This window comes from Pavona decussata, unplaced genomic scaffold, assembly GCF_977016875.1.
Source record: "Pavona decussata unplaced genomic scaffold, jaPavDecu1.1 SCAFFOLD_474, whole genome shotgun sequence".
NCBI lineage: Eukaryota > Metazoa > Cnidaria > Anthozoa > Scleractinia > Agariciidae > Pavona > Pavona decussata.
This window is the reverse complement of record NW_028145810.1, coordinates 10,355-33,968: the sequence shown is the minus strand read 5'-3', so window position 1 is coordinate 33,968 and position 23,614 is coordinate 10,355. Positions and strand designations below refer to the sequence as shown.

Sequence of the window (23,614 nt, the reverse complement as noted above, 5' to 3'; positions counted from 1 at the left end):
GAGAAATTGAACTAGCCTTTAAAAAGTATGTACTCCTTTGTGGCTACTTTTTCCATCCAGCTGGCATAAGTTCTTGGTAAAATTAAACAGCTGGTGAAATCCTATAACGTTAGGCCTAGCCTGCGTGTGAGGCTTTAGAACAGGGGAGGGTGGAGGGAAATCAGTCACATGCGAAACGTGGGATCCGATGCTACGATCGGTAAGACAACGATAAAAAGAAACACTGTATCGCAGCGTAACGTCCACCTTTATTGCAACAATTTTACTTGAATTATATTTACAGTTCACAATTGTAAGCGTCCAAAGTGAAACTGTGAGCTTCTTGGGTCCTTAGTGGTCGTCCGATGTAATGGCTTTTTTTCTGTAACGCGGAAATTGGAATGACGGCATATTCGCAGTTATAACGGATGACTTGAAACGTAGCGGTCTTTGCTCGTGATATCTTGAAGTGGAAAGTTTTTTCCCGCATCCAAGGGACTTGGTCAGTATTGACATATTTCAAACATTTCTGAGAAAAAACAATCATTAAAACTAGGCCCGCTATTTATAAGTATTCCAGTGTCTGATGAATTATGCATACAAACTGCCTCTTTGGTTTTAAGTAAAAAGGATTCTGAAGCAGTCGGAAGAAACGACTATTTTATCGAATCACCCATTCCATCAACTGAAGCGGTCCTGTTTTTAAAAGTTTTGGCCAATAAAGGGTGTGGATATAATGTAAACTTACTAAGAACTTTGACAATCCTCATTTTCTTGTTGGTAGGTACTTGAATAACAACCAGCTGAAGGAACTACCCAAAGGAGTTTTTGATAACAATAAACGGCTGTACTGGCTGTAAGTATAACTTCTCCTTTGTCTGTAAAACTAAACTTTAGGGACTAGCGCTGCTTGCTGAAAAATATTGTGTTTATTCTTGACGTTTTTTCTTGCGTGCAACCTCAATTCAGTAACTGGGTGTGAATCAATTCTCAATCAAAACGTAAAAACTAGTTTAAAATGTAATAGCAATTAATATTGACAACGTTAGTGTTAACTCACTACTGACCAAACTATTTGAACTATATAGTTTTAAACAGTTCTTTTCTCATTGACAAGTTGTTTCGTGTTGTTGTTGTTCAGTGTGTGTGTGTGTGTGTGTGTGTGTGTTTTATATTCTCTTTTGCTCTTTTTTTCTTCTTGTTTGTGTTTTTGTTTTGTCTTTCTGTTTTGCTTTTTACAAAACTCAAAAGACGTGGTCATCTAGAAAAAAAAAAGTGGAAATTTATTGAGCTGTGAAAGCAATTAAAAGATCTTTGCTTAGGTTTGAGGCGGAATTTATGAGCCTTCCCGCAGTGTACACGCAAACAGCATTTGGATGATAAATTTGTAACCAAAGGGGAAACGAGAGTTCCATCACGGCATTTAGGTTAAGAGAAGAATGTTTGTTTGCATTCTTTTGCTGACGAGCTGCAATTTAATGCAGTCCGTAAGGACTGGGTTGCGCGCTACTACTTGTCGGCGAATCTTAAGGCTCGACAGTATCGGAACACGAATATTCTCTCTATTTTGACATACGAGTTAGAGCCAAACGAGTCTTGATTCAGGAAATAGTTGCAGAGCACCAGCTTTCTTGTCAAATCGAGCGGACACTTTCGTACAAACCGCCCTAATACCAGCCAAAGTTAAAATATATCGGCTGCCAAAATACGCGTACGATTTACGATTAGATACACCTGGTATCATATGAACCGAATCTGAAATCTAAGAATTCCCTGAAAATTCGAACGTTTTATACATGAAGAAGCTTTTGAGAAATTGACCTTTTGAACTGTGACAGTCTATCCTTTACAAAGTATGTACGTCCTTTGTGGCAACTCTTTCCATCCAGCTGCCGAAAGTTCGTTGTAAAATTTAACAGCTGGTGAACTCCTGTGACGTTAGGATTAGCCTGCGTGTTAGGCTGTTGAACAGGAAAGGATAGGAACTGATATTTGAAAACGCCAGTGTTACCTCACTACTGACCAAACTATTGGAAAGATTTAGTATTACACTGTAAACATTTCTTGTCTCATTTACAAATTGTTTGGTATTAATGTTGTTCCGTGTTTTTTTTCTTTTTCTTTTTTTTTGTTGGTATTCTCTACATTCTAGTCCCCAGAGCCTCCTGTCCCTCTTAGCCGGCGGGGCCTTTGCACGAGGGTAAGGAGGTTCTGGGGACACAGGATTTGATTGGCTACTCTCCTAACAAAAAAAATATATAACGCAAGTGAAAATGTTAGCGGCAGAGCTTGGAATGGGCGACTGGCGGCCTGGCGCGAGAAAAAATAAAAGAAATACACCACGATGGCCGACGCTATAAAATCGCTAAAGATTCTCCGAAAAAACCGTTGGAAATTTTTTTTTAACATGTGTAGTTGTTATTATCAAACGGTTTTAATTAGAAACCACTCTGTCATTAGTTTCGTGAAGGAAACACGTTGTGGAGTTGGCAAAAGTCTATAGAGTTTTTATCGGGAAGGGAAGTTTTGCTCGATGATAATTTCCCCAAAAGAACTTAACTCTGTCAACCTTGTTTTCAGAAGATAAAAACATTTACGAATTGCAGTCTTTAATGAAAAAACCGATGGACTTTTCCAGGGCTTATTTTTTCGATTTTAATTGCTTTAGATAGTCCTCCAAATCGAAGGAGAATTGCAGACTGAGAAATTTTTGGCGAAGTCGTCTTTATCGGTAGAGCCTTTGCAGTCACTCGATGTAACTGTGACATACCTAGAACTGCGCTACGTCACCCATTCTTCTTTGAAACGAGACAGATTATTTTACCGCGCGTTTTTGGATTTAGTGCTTGTATTTAACAGTGTTTGGAAATTTTAGCGATTTTTAGAAGACTAAACGTTAACTTTCGGACAAAACAGAACAATGACGAAATCGCAAATTGACAAAACTTTGAAGAGACCGTAAATTTGCGCAAAGCTGTACATAAACTTTACGCGTCTTCACGTAGCCTCATAAAGTTCAATGTTTATGAAGTAACGTAAAGTAAAGATCAGGTTTAAGTCGTTAATAAAGGGACATAAGGATCAAATAAGACTCTTGATTGGCTGCATTCTTAAACACAATCAGGAGTTTCTACTGCTTGCCCGTCCCATGGTCCCTTTGCCAAGAGCACTCTTTATATTGAATGTGAATATTTGAAACTTTTTGTATCGCCGCAACAGAATTCACATTTGATATTCGGGCACCGAATGGAGTTATTTGATCTTCTTGATTTTAAAGTCAACGGGCCTCTGGAGCAAGAGTAATACTCGGATGAACAAGTATGGGACGATCTTATGAACGGTCACAAATATAACCAAAATTCTTCGCCCGTGCTTCACAGAGTTAGGATGACGAAAACACGCGATAGCACGGTGATGTGGCACGCTGAAATGGTTACAAAGACAGTGACGAGTTTGGGCGCGTGTTTTCAGCATTAAGTTACATTGAAAATTAACGAAATAAAGCTGGTCATGATTTTCAAATCAGAGCTCGAAACAATGTGCAATGTACGTTAATGGGATTTTATACAAAAATGGGGAAAACGATAAACTCTGCAGTGTAGAACTTCTAATACTCACACGGAGACAATGCAATTCTAAAGGCCGCGTATTTACAATCCAATAAGAACCTTTTAGTTTAACACATCTAACTTGTAGAGTAAAATTTTACAGTCCTAAATCTGGTCAAGTCAACAACCTACACCCTAGTCTACAGTAATAGTTTTGCAATTAGACATAATGCACTGAGACGTACTGGCGTCTCAAAGAGGCACCAAACCCCACCCCCCCCCCCCCCACCCTTTCCCCTTAGGAAGGCCTGAAACAGGCGTGGACGTGCGAATGAAGAGGTAGTTGAATACACAAAAATATCCATAGGTCTAACCAAGCCAGGACAAAAAAAAGCCTACTTATAACAAGAAAAATAGCAAGTTTAAAACTGATCCCAAAAAGTCCTTGGCACTATTGTGACTTCTAAACCCAAAAATCTTTCCTTTGAGGCCACGCCCCTCAAAGTAAGACAATTTTTCCTAGTCTTGAAAATAAACACAGTAATAAGATCCTAATTAACAATTAGACGGCGAGCTCGAGGTTTCTATTCGCCCCTCGCCAACTATCAAAGGCGATAGAAACCGAGAGCGAGCCGTCTAATTGTTTTACAATTAGCATACCTCAGTGATCGATCTATCAAGCAAAAAAATCTTTTTATTTCATTAATTTTGATATATTTGTGCAATGATGCATGCTAAATCGCGCGCGCTCTGACAAACTGCCGTCTATCGATCGATAGACGACACCTGTGTAGCCAATCAGATTGCGCGTTACGCGATAGTCGGTCACTGAGGTATGCTAATTACATATATATTGAGCTAAGTTGTGTAACTCCATACAAGAGTGTTACAGTTTTCAATTAACAATCTGTAGTATTACAGAAAGAATTGTTTAAAGCATGCCATCATTTTCTAGATAAATAATTAACCTTTTGTTCTTTAACAGAAGCTAAATTGTATTGTTTTATTTAAAGAGTACTTAAGGAGTAATAACGTTAACCTGAGCTTGAGTCTTAGACCTGAGTTACGGTAACTCAAAATGGGTAAACAACTGCTACTCTTATCGTGGTATGATATCAATTTGAAAAACTGGTATCAGCCCACTTTGATGCATTCAAAGAAGACCTATATTGTGTCTTCCATTCTCTTTAAATAGGTCCAGCTTAACGAGACTCTTACCTACAGAACTGCTGTTGCTAACAGTATTATGTCATACTTCACTATTTTGTAGCATTTTCTAAAGTACATGTACCTAGGCAAGACGTCCTAGGGCGAATAAATCTAACTTTCAAAAATTGCCATTTTTCATGGCGGGCTAAGGCATTTTACATTGCCTAGTCGGGCAGGTGTGTGGCTTTCTCCCAGGTCCTCGCAAATTATTTCCTTTCTGCGATGTAACCGAAATGGATAGACCAAGATGAAAGACAGAAAGAGACCCAGAAACTAGGCTACATTTAGCCCTCAACTGGCTGAACTCAAAGGAAGGGAGGTAGATTACCCATCTTTTTCTACAAATCAGAAAGAATCCAGCCTTTCTTTATAATTTGACCTAAATAATTACTCTTGATAAAGACAAAAATGCTACAAAATAGAAAATGTTGAAATACATTGTGCTTATTCACATCACGGAAATTCTAATAAATGAACACACCATGTTTTGCATATTGACAACTGTGAACTACTTTTCAAGGCAAAGTGTGTCCATGCAAAAGTGTTTTTTTTTTGTCTAGCCAAATGGCCGAGCTAGACCAAATATGATTGTGAATAGAAAACTTTCGAATCTTTCTGATGCAACAAACATGACCAAACGGCTAATCTGAATTTCCAAGATATGATGTTAAGCAATGTTTCCTAGTAACAACATCTTAATTTACTTACATTTAAGAATCTCCCTCTTGATAATACATCATGGTACATATAGAATTAGCAGAAAGTGCGCTGGATTGGACACACTATCTGCTTCTTAACTCCATTAATTTTTTCATATGCAGCAGCAAACTTACAATGGCATCTTTGCACAGGCATAAAGTTTGCAGGTCCAGGTTGATTGAAAGTTTTTAATTTCCAGATCTCCAAAGGGCGACGATAAAGTTCCCTCTGCGAATCCTCTTTGTAGCAGTTGACACATGCAAAAACATGCTTCCGGTAGATATCCTCTTCGAATCGGATGGTGCTCACTACGAAACATTTTAGAAAACCAGGTCTGATCGCTGCTGTAGGTTTAATTTCATCATCATGATCTGCCCATGAAGCCATCACCCTTGCTGATCGAATGGACCTGGATTCCAACATACATGTAGAACCAATCTTCCCTCCAGCTAATATGACAGAACTATCTTTTCTACACATTTCACTGACCATGCCCTGTTCCATGTGCTTCTCAGGGTACATAGCTTGGTAGGTTTCTGCTAGGAGCTGGTGATCATCGGAATCCAAAGGCATCAATTTGTATGCACTTGGCAGCTTAAGGCAGCTTATGTCTTACCAGTTACTGATGCCCAGTCGTCCATGAGCTGACATATGCATCTCATCTACTAAAGGCTTTAAAAATGGGTTTATACTCTTAGGCATAGTTTCCATATCTGGTATGACACCTACAAGAATTACATTCTCCCACTTAAAGCGCTCTTCCCTTGGTAAGTTGAGTAGGACAAGTAAATTACTCCCACTGAAACATCACTCTGTCTTGAATAGGGCTGAAACCAGTCCACATTTAAGCCAAATGCTAAACTTCTTGGTGATTTTAAGAAGTCTTGTCCTTTGAACGTTAAAAAATCCTTCCATACTTGGCCATCATAAATATCACTGATAAGCCCATTTGTAACTTCTCGCTGTCTCCAATGCTCACACTTGTCGGCAAAGTTGGGCCTTTTCAGCAAGGTCTCAAGCTGGTTTATCACACTGTTAAAACAGTACACTTTAAAAGGATAAAAACATTCCTTTCCGTTTGACGGCACGACTCTTTTTGCCAGCCTCGCTCCACATTCCCTTGCTCCCTTACCCCTCTTAAAAGCTTTGTGTGTACAGCACTTTGCAACAATCCTTCCTCCAATTCGTTGAGTGTAGTCACCAGGGTCATACAGGGATGAGCAGTTGGGACACACCACGTATTTTAAAAATCATCACGGTCAAGTTAACCAGTTGAAATAGTACGTAAAGGGAAGTTGGGAACATAGTGCAGAAGGCCTTGCGCACGGTGTTGGTTACCACACGCGTAACATTTTGCGTGACATCAGAAAACTCTCAATTTTGGCGCTTACGAAAATCATAGAAACATAAAAATCGGGGAAAGTAAAGTGGAATAAATGTGCACTCTATAAATGTTCTTATTTTTTAATAGCTCCGAGAAAATTACAGATCCAAGATTAGAGAAAACCGGGTTCAAAATTTTCCCTCCATTTAGTGAAAAACGCTCTCGACTTAATCGACGAAATTGTCGTGTTGAAAAAGAAAATCGATAAAGATTATAGTAAAACTACGATGCACATGAGTTGTGTTTACGTTTGTCATTCAGTCATTTCCTGTTCCCTGAAGGGTTAAGGATAGAAGATCTCTGATTCAATGTCACTCTAACTTAACGCCAAAAAACTCTCTTTTTCAGTCAATTTTGTGCCTATCGTGCCCGTTCCTATCGTGCCCACGTGTCCAAAATTCGTTCCCTTTATCGTTCCATGCCAGGAAATCGTGCCCTTTCGTTCCCGGCCATCGCGCTTTTCGTGCCCGTTTCGTTCGTACCTGCGTGCCCTTCATCAATGGCTATTTGTAAATCGCTCCATTTCAACTGATCGTGCCCAATATCGTGCAGGAACGATACTGCGAACGATCAGTAGGACGTGATCAACTCGCGGAAATATCTTGTTCCATGAGCTAACTCGTAGTGCACCGTTGAGTTTTCAGGTTTTGTTATCCGTCAACAAAAATAAAAACTAAATTTTATGTGCATCAACCTAAGTTGTACACGCAAATCGGCATAAAAACTATTTTTTCATGTTGACTTAAAAAAAAAAGAAGGAAAATGCAGTCGCGCAAAAATGTGTAAATGTACCGGTCTCATATCCACTAGTATTCACTTTGCAGTCCTTGAAAATTGAAAGATGACAATTCAGCGAAACATGTTTTTAATAGTTCTACGGCATGAGGTCGTAGACATGAAAATTTTGGTTTACATGTCGTTTACTTCGTGCGTTTGAAACGTCTGAATCAAGTGTTGCAAACGTTTGACTGTTTTGGTGCGTTTTGATCGTTTCATTTGTTTACGTACCTTGCCGCGTTTCCTCTGCATAATTTTACTGGTTATTAAATCTGACCTTATCGAAATAAACTGTCAACCAACCGCAGTTATTTCCAATGAGATCCGTATTCCCTTCTGAATCAAGCAAAGAAGTAATGAAGCGCAAATAACGATAAATTTGCAGTTCCTGCGAGTGTAAAATTTAATTATCTTGATCAGATAAATTGGTCGATCCGCTTCAGGAACGGTTTGATATGGTAGTATTTCAAACTCAGTCGATGTTACGTCTTTTTTAAACTGATGAAAAACTCAAACCTTCTCATCCTGTGCTATTAAAATCATAGGTTTCATTCATAAATTTTGCTTTTACGCAAAATAAGCGCTGAAATATCTTGAGTACGCCACAATTCACCAAGCGGCGCTAATTCTTGTCGGCTTTCGGAGCTGTTGGGCGTGAGAAAAACTGATTGATCAAGATAAGTCAAATTTTTTTGTTGCGTGTTAAGTAGCTTTTATTTTTCGAATATACAGTAGTATTAATTGATATCTACTTGATTTGTCCCACAATGTTTTGTAGTTACGCACAGATCCGTATTAAAATGTCGCTATTCCTTCAGTAAGTTTATTTCTGATAAAAGGCGAAGGGTTTACCGAAAATATGTTGCCGTGAGATGCGAAAGATAAGCCAATGTATCTACACTCTCAAACGTCTGAAACAATCGAAACTAAAAATGCCAAACGCTTCGAACGATCTAAACGAACGATGTCGGTCTAGTTTTTTTAATATACGAACTATGCGCGTGGAAGGAACCGATACGCACGATATGGAACGAAAGGACAACACATCATACCTTCATACCTTATAAAGGGCACGATGTGTACGATGCAAATTAGGGCACGACAGGAACGATAAAAGGCACGATCAGGGAACGAAAAGTGGGCACGATCAGGGAACGCAAAATAGGCACGATTAGGGAACGAAAACATAGGCACGATAAGCACGATATTTGGAGACCGTACCAATAGGCACGATAGGCACGATACTCCTTGTTTGTTACGCCGGAAGTGCGGTTTTTCGACTGGTTTTCGAAATTTTTTCCCTTTTTACTTCGCGCTGGTAGGCTATCTGTGCATCTACCTAGCAACATAGTAATATTTAGTCTTCTATCCACACATTTGTGAGGAACACAGGAGCTAATTGGGCTTCTGCTGACAATAAATTACAATCAAACACAAGTCATTAGTAAAATTTTACAGTGGTAACCAACACCGTGCGCAAGGCCAGAATTTAACAAGATATTCACAATGACATGTTGTGCCAACCAGATGCAAGAACTGAAAAAGGAAACGAAGAAGCCATTCAAGCCCATTGTTGCTAATTTTGCAATTTGCTTGCCAGAGAAGGATAAAAAGAACGTCAACCACTGGGGCAGGGATGTCATTTTTTTCTTGGAGACTGTAGACTTGTCACGTGGTTCTGGAAGAGGCTGTTCTTTGCTTAAGTCATCAAGAATTGCCTCAGGAAAATAATCCCAAAATTCAGGCTCTTCATCTTCTGCATTTTCTTCCTCATCCACTTTTTGAGCATCTTTCTCATCCTGTAGAAAAAAGGATAACTGTCTTTATTACATAGGGGGCAAAGTTACTGAATGCCAATTGGTCGAAACAGAGGGCATTTTCTTGCCACTGATTATCTGAGCACCCAACTTCTACATTTAGTTTGTTTCTTCATTTTGTGCTGCGGCAACGATGACTTCTTTCAGGTTCTTTGGGGTTTGACTTTTTAAGCCAGATTGTGTCAAAAAAATATTTGGAAATTAAGTCCTACAGCAACAAAGGAAATTCCTCAGAGTGAACTTTCATTTCTTACAAGAAACAGCAAAAAAAATATTTGCTGCACGACTAGGCAATTTGCAAAAACTTTGAAAATACATATGAAAATGAATCCTTAATTCTACTTGGCCTCATGCGATTACATAACATTGCATTGGTGTACTGCAATAATTATTTTTTTTTTCTGTTCAAAATCACTCAAAAAAAGACAATGAAGTTTGAGTGATTTGAATGAAATATACAAATGTTATTAATAATTTGCCCTGAGTTTTGGAATTCTCTTAACATTTATGTCTTTATCAGAGCAGGAAAATAACATTTTCTGTAAGATTATTCAAGTTGAGTTTCCGATGTTCTCTTTTCCAGTCTAGTAATCACAGTGCTCCTCTTGAGACTTTCGCCGCATTCAGACTAGGTGTTTAGGTAACATTCTTTGGAACAGGCAATAGTCTGAACATACAGACCATAGCTTTTATTTGGTGCCGAAGTGAAAATCTCAGTACCATGATCAAGCACAGGTAGTACAATGACACAGGTCATTAGCATAGGTACTGGTCTGTCAGTTGCCATGCTTTTCCCCCGTGCTTCCCTACAGTAAACAAAATGGAGATTGTTATATTGACAAATAAGAATATGACTGCTCCTTGGGCACCAAGGATTAAGTGGCTGGGCACAGGGCCCTGGCATGGTCACCTAGTCTGAACAGGGCCTTAGTACTTAGTACTTAGTTCCCACCCCACCTCCAAAAAAATTAAAAAATTCTTAAACCAAAAGTCTAGAAATCTAAAATAATATATGTATTATTCCAAAGAGATTATACAAGGTCGTTACGTAATGTACTTTATAATAATAATTATTATTTTCTTTCCTTTCTTTAGCCTTTTTAATATAAATTTTGATCATAATTACATGTATCTGATTTTTGTCTAACATGTCAATGGACCCTACAGTACCGCTCGAAACTATGGAACCATTTGCCGCGAATTTGCCTCGGTCGATTCGCGGTTTTGATCTGCGGTTTCACCTAGGCAAAACCTCGTCTAACTGCAATAAAAACCTCGGTTTCACCTAGGTTTTTTTCGGTTGACTTAAGCCGCGGTGAAAGGCAGGACGCGGTTGGGTTTGAATAGGCAATTGTTCGCTTTGTTTTCATGTTCTTTGAGGACAATAAGCGAACTGTCGGGTTTTAGATGTGATAAATTTCACGGAAGCGCATTTGCTCTCAAGGGAAATAATCAAAGCGCTCTGTGAGCGAACTCGTGAATTGAACTGGTAACTGTACTCCGTAAAAACTAAAATCTTACTTTAAGACGTTTTTTACACTTAATTCTGGTGCTGTGGTAAGACAGCGCGTAAATCTCATTTGAAGACGATTTATGTTAGGATAAGACGACTTTCGTCTTATTTATACGATGATGGCGTCTTAGATTAAGATGATTTTTTTCTTAGATTCAAAGTGCTGTGGTAAGTCACATTTTCATCTTAACTCAAGATTTGAACAATCTTACTCTAGTTGCTTTAGAATCTCAACTGATTTAAGTTTCGAAGCAAGGTATAAATCTAACTGCAACGGTCACTACATTAAAAACTGACAGGGAGCGTTTAATACCATTAAGCTTGAACATGATATATGGAGCAACGAAAACACAACGAATTTCAATCCATAGTACTTTATTACACCAAATCTTATTTAAATGAGACAACATATCGAAATCAGCTTACCGTAAATTCACCGGAAAACAGAGGCCGGGCCGCGGCCAATAACTACTGTTTTGTTGGTCTTAAAGTCCTTTAAATCATAGAGACCTCTAATAGCAGGGAATGCAGATTGTCACTACAATCACTCCTCTGATCGGTGATGCAGTAGAATTGTTGGGCTCATCTTTGGTTTTCAATAAAAAGCCACAGTAATTTCTTCATTTCCATTTTCAATCTTCTGTCTCGCGCATGCCGTCAAATTCGTGTAAGTTACCACGTTTACCGGGGCTTTAGCCCGTATTTTATGTCCAGATGTCTTGTTATTTGAATATTGAAGTTGCTGTCTCAAAATTCTTGTAAATTGTCCACTTTCCGCTGCTTGATCATGAGGAGTATATTAAATCAGCTTGTTCTAAACAAGGTGAGAGTTTGTGTTGGATCAAAGCTCCAGACTCCGTGTCTGCAGAGTTCAGATCAAAATCAACCAATCAGAGAAGAAGTCCTGTTTCCTATGAGGTCTGCATTTTTTAAATGAACCAATCAGGAAGGGCTTTCCAAAATTTGGATCCTTTTGTGTTGGAATTTTCTATTTCTTCCAAGTTAGCCTTTTTTATTTATTTATTTTTTTTACCGAAAACTAAAATGGCGTATTAAATCGCCGATATCTGGCATGTCAGATATCGGCGATGCCAGTGTGCCCGTTCCCGCAATTTTTTTTACGCTTATCGCTGCTAAAGTCAATCAGTCAGGTTGGGCGGTTTTATCCCATGAACAACGCCGCGATCGGCGAAAAAAAATCGCCAGGTGTGTCCGCATCAATCAGTTGCGAAAATCGCTAACCCTTGCGATTTTCGCTGGCGATCAAATTCGCTGCGATCGTCGTATAAAATGCCATGTGTGTCGCCAGCTTAAGGCGTATTGCATCTTACGTAGGATGGCAGTATCTTATAGCCTGCTTAGGCGTTTTAAAATTTCCACAAGACCAAAAAACGTCTTAAAATAAGGACCCCATCGACTCAGATTAATATAATTAAGACTGGTCTTTCTAAAAGTAAGATAAGCGCTTCTCAAATGAAGACGATTTAAAGACAATATTTAAGACGATCTTTTATCTTATATACTAACTGAGACTCCGATAGTCTTCATTTAAGATCTCCTGTGTTAAAATAAGATGATCACTGTCTCAATTTAATGTGGTGGTGGTCTTGCATAAGACGGAAAACGTAAAGTAAAATCTTAGTTTAAGATTTTAGTTTTTACGGAGTAATAATATTTCGGATTGCATTATGCCAAAAATTATTTGCTTAACGTGCAAAACAATTCATTAAACTTCACTCGCACAATTCCTTTCGATACGCGAAGCAACGCAAAGGTCAGTGAAAGCTCGAATGCTAGTCGACGAAAGAAGAGAGCGCTTCCAGGTCTTTTTGAAGGAATTACAATGGAACTAGTTGGGCATAAGTGAAACGGCACTACTACTCCCGTTGTGGCTGAATAACAAACTGCAAAGCGTCCAGGTTTCCTACCAAGAATTGCCGTAACTTAACTAACTATAATTTTTTTTCCGCGTTGTGTTGTTGCGGAATGAAACTTGATACACGTGAAGGAATTTGGTTGCCTAGCACGTGATTGAAATCTTCCCGGTGTTTTCATCATGGCACGGTCCTTCCTACGTCCAAACGACGACTTCTCTCAACGTTTTAAAACATCGGAAAGAGCTTTTCACTTTTGCTAAAGTTGCTGTTTGCATTTTATCCAAAGTAAATATTAATAGAAATATGTTAAGCGTTGCGGTAATTTTCCGCGTTTGTGTTTGCTCCACGTGAATCGATCTTATTGCTCACACTCGATACCGAATCAAATCTATTACGAAGTTTTAGTTTTTCGAATCCGGATTACATTGGCAATACATTTGGAGGGATTTTCACTTTGTTTTTCTCCGCGTCCGTACTGAAATCCGATTGCATATTTTGAATTCAGCGTCGCTATTTCGATTGAACTTTGTTGCGCACTTTACATCAGTAGGAAGGGTTATCAGGAGGTTTATCAAACGAATAGAATATCATTCTTGATTGTGTGGCGTAAACAGCAAGAATTAAACTGAAACTATGTCTTTTGCTCTATGATTATTGCATGTACATGTAGCGTGACAAAAACTGAACATGTCCCAAATGCAGAAAAAGAAACTTTCGTCAGTGACTGCCAAACGAATTGTTATCGGTCGTTCGGTTTCCAATTCGGTGAGTCTTTACAAATTCTTTTGTTTGAGGGCTTCTCTAGGATGAAAGGTGAGATAATGTTTGACAATACCCTGACAATAGTAATTAGTCATTATTGTATTTTTACCGAGGCATTGCCGCGTCTTATTCCCCGCGGCTTTCGGTTGCTTTCGTCTTTGCCGCGATTGCGGTTTTCGTCCCACCGCGGTGAATTCGCGGCAATCACGTTCGGCAAAGACCAGGTTTTACCGCGTGCAAATGGTCCCATAGTTTCAAGCGGTACTGTAGTTCTTGTACAATGTAACTCTACTCTCAAGAAGACTTTTTTTTTTGCCTATTTCAGTTGGTGATCAACAAGCATTTAATTAACATTAACTAACCTCTACAAATTTTTGTGATTCCATGTTTGGAGAGTTTGTTTCGTGATCAGGCACACCAGAACTGCTTTCAGAATGCTCAGCACTGGAAGACTCTGAAGATAAACCAGTCAAACAAAGAGTACAAAATTAAACCTTGGCATAAATCAACTTTGTTTAACGAGGGGGACACTAAACAGTCTGACGACTGACAAACCTGTGGCCCTCAGATTCCAGATTGAATTGGAATTTGGAAATGTTGCTTTTTGTGGAGGGTGGAAAACCAGAGAACCCGGAAAAAACCCTTAAAGCGAGGACGAGAACCAACAACAAACTTAACCCACATGACGTAGAGTCCGGGAATCGAACCCGGTTCACATTGATGGGAGGCAAGTGCTCTCATCACTGTGCCATCCCTGCTCCCCCATTTCTTATCTAGTCAAAATGTAATATAATCCCAGCCTTCTTGTTAGGATTAGCGAAAGGAGGTAATTTTAATTTGCAATAGCAAGTGGATGCCACCTTGTTAATGTCTCTCAGGGAATGATACGAATGAGATGGCCACAGGAAGGATAGAAACCAAACATGAGCTTCAGCATGGTTTTTGACCAAAGAAATATGCTCAAACCAAGAGTGAGTTCTTTAAAGGCAATGGTTTTCAAAGTGATATTACCTGCTGGATGGTTTAATACTATTTATGAGAAGGAAATTCCCAAAAGAACGATGAGTGTTTTCAAAATAAGATGAATTTTGAAAGCAGTCTCAATAATTTTGGAAACAGTTTTTCACAATAGTCGGTACAGAAGCACATTAATGTCACCATGCCCATAAGTCTGCAGAGTGGCTAAATTTGGGAATGTGTTTGGGATCAGAAAAAGAACAGATATTGGTTCTCTCTTGGTTTCAGAAGACCGATTTTATTATAAAATGGAACACCTTGTGGATCAGTTCTCAATTTTTAACAAATATGTTTTCATTTAATTACAATAATATTGAGATACATGTCTGTGGAACTCAGAATGGAAAGTCATATCCCTGCCAAAATAGAGGACATGGAGGTCTTCTAGGCAACAAAAATCTATTTTGCATTCAGACTTGAAAGAATCTAAAGTCTGCTCAAAAATCGAAACCAAGCCTCGGACTTCAAACAGATTTTACAAGACCTGGTAAATCACTACAGTATGGAAATTTTCTGTTTTGTTTCAAAATATGTTGATGTGCTTTTTTTACTGTAGTGTAAGTGATCTGATGATTTGAGGCAAAATTCTTTAACCGCTGTAATTAGCCTCACATACTGTACTTTAAGCCCAAGCAAGTCCCTTGAATAGTGTCTGCGTAAATTATGTGTGTGTTTGCATGTACGCAATAAAATTGCTCATTGTTCTACTTCCAAAAGCATAAGTATTGTTTATTTGAAAATTTTTGGCATGAGAAGCTTTTGTTGATTATTCTATTTTTGGTAAAAGCAACATGTAAGCATTGACAAGTTATAGTTGTTGTGCTTAATACTGAGTACAAGCTGTCTTCCATTACAGTACCGCTCAAAAGTAAGTTACCAGTCTCGTCTTGTTTCTTATGAGACAAGAGTTGCGTCTCTCAATACGAGAATCTCGTCTCGCGAGAATCACTGAGATTTTCGTATGAGATTCCATCCGTGCCATTTTTAAAACAGCCCGTGCCAACAGTGGATGATTCTGTCAACATGTATGCACCAACTAAGTGCTTATTTTTACAGTCACTCATTAAGATGCCCTGGTTACCCACAATGCACTTGATTTGATCAGAAAGTGAGCTTGGACCAGTGACCTGCTTGTTTGTTTGTTAAAGATTTTAGATTTTGCCAGTTTAAATTTATCAATCAGTTAGCAAACACGTAGGCCTGTACTTTCCAAAATGTACGTAACACACCTAAGGTCGCTCTTTCATAACAAACCGATGCGTGAATTTATGATAATTATCAAGCTCAAGTGCTCAGCAACAACAAGAAGTTCGTGACATGCGTACCTTCTGGGTTTTGTTCAGTCATAGTTTCATCTTCAGACGAATATGCTGATGAAAATGGATCTTCTGGCTGGTCCATCGCCCCAGGTTTTAGAAGCCTCGTTGAAATACAATCGCTTATTCCTGAAAAACTGGCTTTTCGACAAAGTTTCATTGCCATGTTCACAGAAAAGTTTCTCCTTGTGCCTAGACGATTGAGAGCGCCGCTGAGATCCCGCACAAACTCCACGCATCTTTTGTCCTGTTCCACTGGAAAGGAAATAGCCCGTGTTCGGAATCGAAGCCACAACCACTGCAAAATCAAGAATCGGTGAATTCTGCTCTGCGCGGTTTTTTAATTTTCACTAAGCTAAACGCACTCTACTTCTACTACTGGGAACGAGTTTCACCGCGCTGTTTCCGAGGTAACAGCCTCGTCATCATGAGATACACAATAGAAGGATGATCACATGGTGTTGTTATGAAAGCTTCCCTTGTCAAAAAGTTTGTTACATTCGCAAGTGGCGAGAGTTTTGAGATTTCGCAGCACTAGCCACTGTCGTTGCTGTTTTACAGTAGAAAACCATGTCTGCCATCAATCGCGGCCAAGAAGTCTCGCTCTCGGACAGTTACATGTATGTGTTGCTGTTGCAAGATACCATAAAAGAAACTAGAGGTTTACGCGCGCAGTTTGCCGAGAGAGCAGATAAGGAAGATGAAGTAAACAGAAGACTGGAACAACTGGTCAACAAAGTAGATGAGCTTTGTGAAAAGGTGAACAACGCTGATGCATCTAGAAAAAGAAAAAGGAACACCAGCCATTCCGCAAAGGTTCCAAGCAAATGCAGGGTAAGATCTTGCTTTATTTGTATTCGTCTTGAGGTAATCAGGATCGATCGAAGATAGATTTTGCCGCTTATAAGCTTCAAAATGCAAAAAATGTTCTCACCTATTATTAAGATTGTGGCTGTATGTACAATTGCTATAGTATGAAAACCAGTACTGAAGCTAAAAGTAAACTTAAATTTTGACTGAAACGCATGTCTTAAATCGCTGATGTCTCATTGATGTTGAAGGTGAGCGAAGTGTAGTTTTGAATTCGACTCCATATGCATATAAACATCAGTTTACGTAAACTTTGAATTGGTAACTATTAAAGGTTTGATTGACCGTACATGTTTTCCGGAATTAGCGGAAAATCTGTTAGATTTCTCTTTCTAAGTAAATTTGGGAAGACGTATCCGCAAACTTTCCCTGACACATGATAAGCTTAATTTCAGAGCGATTTTGTGAAAGATTTCCGCACAGCCCCATACATTTATTATGCATGCAGCACTGTCATACTAACCCTCTCATACAAAGAACGAGCATGAATAGAGTTTGAGTCGCAAATTGCTTACATAATTTCTGTATGGGGCTGAGTGAAAATCTTGCGAGATTAGGGTAAATCAAACACGCCTTAAGTGAGGGGGTAAGTTTCTAAAGAAACCGAGGGGTCTAAAACACAGGTAACAGGTTACAGGTACAACCCTAACCCTAAACCCTAATTTAACCCAAGGTTAGAGTTAGCGTTGTGCCTGCAACCTGTGACCTGGGTTTTAGACCCACCGTAAAGAAACTGTGGTGCTGTGTTGGTGGGGAGGGGAAACAAATGTTTGGTTTCATCAACAGAGTTACAAAATTATTGATAAGGTAAAGAGATTTGAGCGTGATGTTTTAAGCATTAGCCATTCTTTTGGTTTTCCTTGCAACCGGAATTTGGAGAAACTCTCGAAATGCTAGCACTCAAATTTATTTACAGCTATCTTTTGTTTAAAAAATTATGATGAAATACAGTAAGACCTTCAATCAGCTGCCAAATAAATTTATTCTAGAATGACGAGAGGAATGAAAACAACTCAATTCTTGAAAAGAACAACTCGTGATCTGTTCCAGCACATTTTGGAAACAAATTTTAAGAAGAACCCTGTATTTTATCCCTGAAAAAAAAAGTTCTAAACACTTAATTTCCCACTGAGTTGATTGCCCAAGTATGGAAATAGGCCCACACAAGGTAAAGAATAAAGTCTTGGTGGGTTCAAATCCCTCCAAATCAAATGTTTTTTTTTTTTTTTGCCCCATTTGAATTACATTTTGTTCCTGGGGAGTGCTCAGTATTAAATTAAGCGGTTTCTTTTCCACACCAAGATTTACACTGTACAGTTAATTATCTGTCTGATTTCTCAGGTAAATGTATAACCAGTGCTGTGCTACATAACATTTTATCTTTTAAGTTGGCAAATATTCCTTTCTGGTAAACAGTTATAAAAATCAATGAAGACAAGGATATAATATCAGCACACAGCGTATGCTTCATCTGGATAATTTAGCTACATCATATTACTCAATAGGCTTTGAGCTGTTGGTTGCTGTTGTGGATACCTGTTTCAAACAAAACTTTTCATGACATAATGCTTGCATGCACATTGTTTTACTTTCTGCCTTTTTTTACACTCTAGAATGAATTCCGTAAAATGTACAAAGCCTAAAATGGAAATGGAGATTTTACTGGACTTGACCTTGTTGAAGGGTAAGATACTATGCCATACTACATGATGTTTTGGTAACTTTAGAAAAAAGTTATTTTTAGAACATTAAATGAGAAAAATTTTTTTCAAAATGACACAAACTTAGACTGCATGTGTACAACTTGTAGCTGCTATTTCTTAGGGTCCACGCTGTTTGGACTTTTGATCACAATATATTAGTTTCTAATATATATTCTAGTGCCTCATCCCAGATCAGGCAATTGTGTTGTTTCCTTAGCCCATAAACTCTACCCTGCCTTCTTCTGCTCTAACAAATCAAGAACGTCCTACAAATTGTACAGGAACTGACACTATGTTGAGTGCAGCTGTAAGTTTGAGGCTTTTGGAAGACAATATCATCCCATCATAAGGTTAAGATCTGATCTATAATTTGTTTAGCTTTGTCAAGTTTTGATTGCTTTCTTTTCTGTTGTGGATGTCTAGGACTGCAAGTGAAGGAAACCGCACTGTGTTCACGAAAATTGCAGAGTCAATTGACAGTGATTATGGTGGAAAAGAGCACTGCCCATGGTCTGTTGCCCAACTGAGAGGCAAGTTTTTTTCCTTACAGTACAGTGCTTCTAAAACAATAATGATTTGAAGGTTTCAATGCAATTCTATCATGGGAGTTTGCTCCAATCAATAGGGTCTCTTTCTACATGTGTAGAGACTTAATGTATCACATGTGGGAAAGCTTAGATCACTGTAATTACCTGTGATAGGTCTTACAAGCCTCTGTAAAATGAACAGCAAACAACATGTTTAACCATATGAGCTACATAAAAAATGTATGAAAAAACAAAACCGATAATAACTATGGAAACAAAAAGTTTAAAATGAGAGTTGCATAAAAAAAAAAGAAAGAAACAATGCATACATAACAGATGCACTGAGAGAATATACCATCCAACTACATTTAGCTGTTAAGTTCTGTCAGAAATAATTAATTTTCGAACAAGGCTTCAAAGGGCAAGGGCGTGAATGTACTTGGCTCATTTCTTTTATTTCAGCTCAAATACTTTGCTGTGTTTTAAAAAATAGTAAAGGACTTATTCTTTTCTGTTTATGCCTTTTGCTGAAACACTAAATACTGTCCCTCATTGATGCAAGGACAAGAAGAATCAACTCTACAGCTGAGGAACACAAGCAAACCTGTAGGAGACATTAGGACAAAAAAGAGATGTAAGTTTACTTCGAAATACCTGTACCCATCATGTATTTCTTTTGCATAAGAGTGTAATTTGTAATAAGAGATTAATTTGTAACACAAAATAAAACTGTTGTCTGTCTAGTTAAGAATGCTATGTTGAGTGTAGCTTTAAGAAAAAAATGATATCAGTGGAGTATCTAGTGCTAAGGGAATCCATGAATTTCCCACTGGGTATAAGCTGTAGTAACTAGGAAATGGTAGTCGACCAAACAAGGCAAGGAAAATTATCTTTGACCCTGAAAGGAATCGAACCCATATAACCTCCTGATTTCCACCATAATTACCCACAACTTGCTCCCATTTGGCCTCATAGCTGATCAGTAGAGCAATGATAATAAAATCTGGACATTGTGGGTTCAGTTCCCAACAAGGTCAAGAGTTTTTCCCTTACATTGTGAGGTCTCCAATTTCCTTACTTAGGCTGATGCATAGTGGGAAATTCATGGCTTCTCTTAATTAGCATTACAACATACACTGCAGAGTAAATTCTCTGATCTATCATTAAAAGTGCTAGTGTTACAACGTTCGTTAACATCAGAAATTGGCATCTTTATATCTGCTCAAAAAAGAGACAATATAATATTGTTTACCATTTTTAATTTTGACATTAGCTCGGTATGTAAAATGTAGGGATGTTGCTAAATACCAGCTTTGGGCAAACTTCACTGTCTGAAAGAGGTGTTACAGTTATCATTGGGTAAATTTCAACAGCGCAGAAATACTTGAGCCTAATTTTAAAGCCCTAAATGTAGGCTTGATTGCACGGTTCTGCTGGGTCCGCGGAACAAAGATAACAGATTTCTAGACGTCTCCACATTTTTGTACTCCGGGGGTTGACAGGTATGAATATGTGGTTATTTTACCTGTAAAATATAGTTAACTAATGGGAGCTTAACACAACCTTGTCCTTAGTGCATATCAGCGACTTCATCGCCACTAAAAGATCTATTACACTCATCTCGCACAAACAGGGACCTTGCGTGACAATTTACTTATTATATAGCTGCCTTGTTCTGCATAGCAGAACATAAACTGACCTTTATGTCTTTGAACAGTACTTCATTACAACTGGACATTGTTAGTAAATGTAATCGATACCAAGGTATGCTTATATCCATTAGGTCCGAATTGCGTGCCTCATTGTTTGCCTTGCGAGTACACGTTGCACAATAACTTTTATCAAGTTTACTTCGCCTTAGTGCTGTATTTTGTCCCACCACCCCCTTTGCCCCCTATTTTAATAAAGCTGGACTAATAGTTGGCTTGGGTGCACACCTGCCACTTCCCTTGCATGTTGCAGGCTGGGTGGGGCTCTCGCCCCACCTTAGCTTTCACTTACACCCGGGTGGGGACGCACCTCACTCGCTGGCTCATCCATACTTTGCAGGGTGTGTCGCTGCCACCCTTGTTACGTTACTTATCATTGCTAGGGTGTGTTGCTGCCACCCTTGTTGCCTTACTTGTTATTTCTAGGGTGTGTCGCTGCCACCCTTGTTGCGTTACTCATTATCACTAGGGTGTGTCGCTGCCAACCTTATTGCCTCCATTTGCAGGGTGTGTTGCTGCCACCCTCCATTATGCTAGGGAGCACCCAATGTCTTTAGTCCCATTTACTGCCAAAGATTGTGTTGTGTGTATTTATAACTACTATGTTTAGCGACAAGTTGTTAATCATGAATGGCAAGATATCTTTGACATTTTACGAATGTGCAGATTGATGTATTACCTGTATGGTTTTCTTGTCTGTCATGCACATCTGATCAATGAAGTCAGTTTTATATTTATTTAGCGATGCAAAAAAAGTTACCCTTATGATAATTTAAAAGAAAATATTTAGAATGTTAACTTTTTAATGTGAGAATAACAAGGTTACCTTTATACTGTTCCACAGAAACTTGAACACAAATTGCCGGCATTAGAGTGTGTAGACTGGACAGCAAAGGAAGTAGTACAGGGAGTTTTAACCCCAGAATACACCAGCTCCGATGAGAGCTCGTATGAAAGTGGGTCTGACTCTGAGTCTCGTGAACTGGTGTGCTACCAAGTCAAGCACCTCTCTTGGGAAAGAACACGCCTCACCAAGGCAAAAAAACCGCTGGATACAGTGCATGAGAATAGCTTATCACAAAGGGTACGACAATCCCTAGTTCCTCGGGAGCTTCATGAGGAGATGCCCAGTCGGAATGTTCCAGTCAATTTTGTTGAGTGGGAGGTTCGGAGAACAACACCAGTAGGAAGGGGTGTAGCCCGCGTATTTCTCCTTCTTCTGCCTCTTCCACTGGTGTGGTTTCTTCAAGTCGCTCACTGACACTGGGAGGGGATTGCGTTTTAGATCCCCTCCATCTTAGTACTCCCCGCAGTACAAGGCAGCAATAGGGTTTTTATATCCATATTCCTCCATGATCTTAACCCTTTCACTTCTATGATCTGAATATTAATTCTCCTCACTGACTGTCATATATATTTTTTCAAGTTCACAGACTTTGGTGTTACATCAAACAATATCACCAAGTTGATGATTTTCATTATATTCATCACCTTTCTGGTTGATAATACATTCATAATGTAAGGAGAAATTTCATGTTGATCACTCCTGGAAGTGGAGGGGTTAATAAGTTTTGGTTGCTTTTTTTCAAATGAAGAAGTTTGGCCCAAGTTGTTTAAAGGGAGAGATTATTTCATTTGACGGAAAACTGAATATTCAGCTAGTTTCAACATTTTATGTGAATATGCTCAGTATTTTGCTGTGTATAACGTGGTTATTGGGGTTATTAAAGCATTATAATTTGTAATAAATTTACTGCTCTTTCCAATAACATGGGCCAGATGATTATGGAAAAGAGTCCTCTTTTCCCTTTTAAAAGAAGCTTTATTTTAATTTTGAAATATACAAATAGGTGAGATTTCAACTTCTTAAATTAAAATTATGAATTTTGTCAAATCAGTTTTAAGTCCTTGAGAACTAATACTATTGAATAGATACGATTTTTCTTGATTATGTTACAGTTCAAAGAGTTCGCAAGTAAAAAGTAAAATATCAAAATTAGTGAGATTTTTCATGGAATTTAGAAGTCAGTTTTAACCGTTACTTGTAAATAATGGACCATTCACAAAAGGAGTAAAGTGTTTCTAATACCTCGCGAATAGCTTGAGAACAAATACTATTGAATAGATAGGACTTTTCTTGATTATGTTACAGCTCAAAGAGTTCCTAAGTAAAAAGTTAAAGATCAAACTCAGTGGGATTTTTCATAGAATGTAGAAGTCAGATTTAACCGTTACTTGTAAATAATGCCATTCTCAAAAGGGGTCAAGTGTCCTTAACACCACGAATTTTATTTTTTTGGATTAAGAAGTGTGTTGAAGCCTCCACTTCTGTGAGCTGTTAAATTCCAATATCTTAGTACAGTATCACTTTTTATCGGTTTTTGTACTTCGACTGATTTTTATTCATAATTATTGTTAGCTTTGATTGTATTTGAAAGCGTAATTAATATAAAAAACTTACAAAAATGAAACTTGTGTCCTTTTACTGATGGTTTGGGAATAGGATCAACTTGCCCTTTCCTTGCACCCTTGCCAGAGGAGTGTAACTTTTTGAAGTTAAACCACTGACAACAGTCATGCCATGCCGTTACAACTAAAATGCCCTAGCTGATACCGCTGTGACAGTCCGTGAAAGAAGACAAAACTTCTCTGGAACAGTAAACACTGGTCAAGTCTCAGCCTTAAAATGCATTTACGGTGTTAACGTAAAGCTACAAAAAGGCCACCTTTACCAGTCTGTTAATTACGCATAAAGGAACGTAAATCTCGTTCTTAAGCTGCTTTACGGAACAGTAAACTTCCGTAAAACTTAACCTTTACCGAGGCAAATGGCTCAATGTAAAGCCTCGCAAAGGGCAGATTTACGATACGTAAATAAGCGTAAGTCTGTGTAAATCTTATCTTTAC

At 38.5% G+C, this 23,614-nt stretch overlaps 2 pseudogenes across 2 annotated transcripts; one reads left to right on the top strand and one right to left on the bottom strand.

Annotated features, from left to right (window-relative positions):
• Window positions 1–3,842: 3,842 nt before the first annotated feature.
• LOC146450239 (uncharacterized) lies at window positions 3,843–16,283 on the bottom strand (annotated as a pseudogene). The gene is made up of 4 exons (XR_014860355.1): window positions 15,908–16,283; window positions 13,928–14,019; window positions 9,091–9,395; window positions 3,843–6,752 (listed from the first exon to the last, which is right to left on the bottom strand). The product of XR_014860355.1 is annotated as an uncharacterized LOC146450239 (transcript).
• A 52-nt stretch (window positions 16,284–16,335) lies between these two features.
• Window positions 16,336–23,305, top strand: LOC146450238 (uncharacterized; annotated as a pseudogene). The gene is made up of 5 exons (XR_014860356.1): window positions 16,336–16,732; window positions 18,382–18,452; window positions 18,895–19,048; window positions 19,550–19,632; window positions 21,552–23,305. The product of XR_014860356.1 is annotated as an uncharacterized LOC146450238 (transcript).
• Window positions 23,306–23,614: the final 309 nt, after the last annotated feature.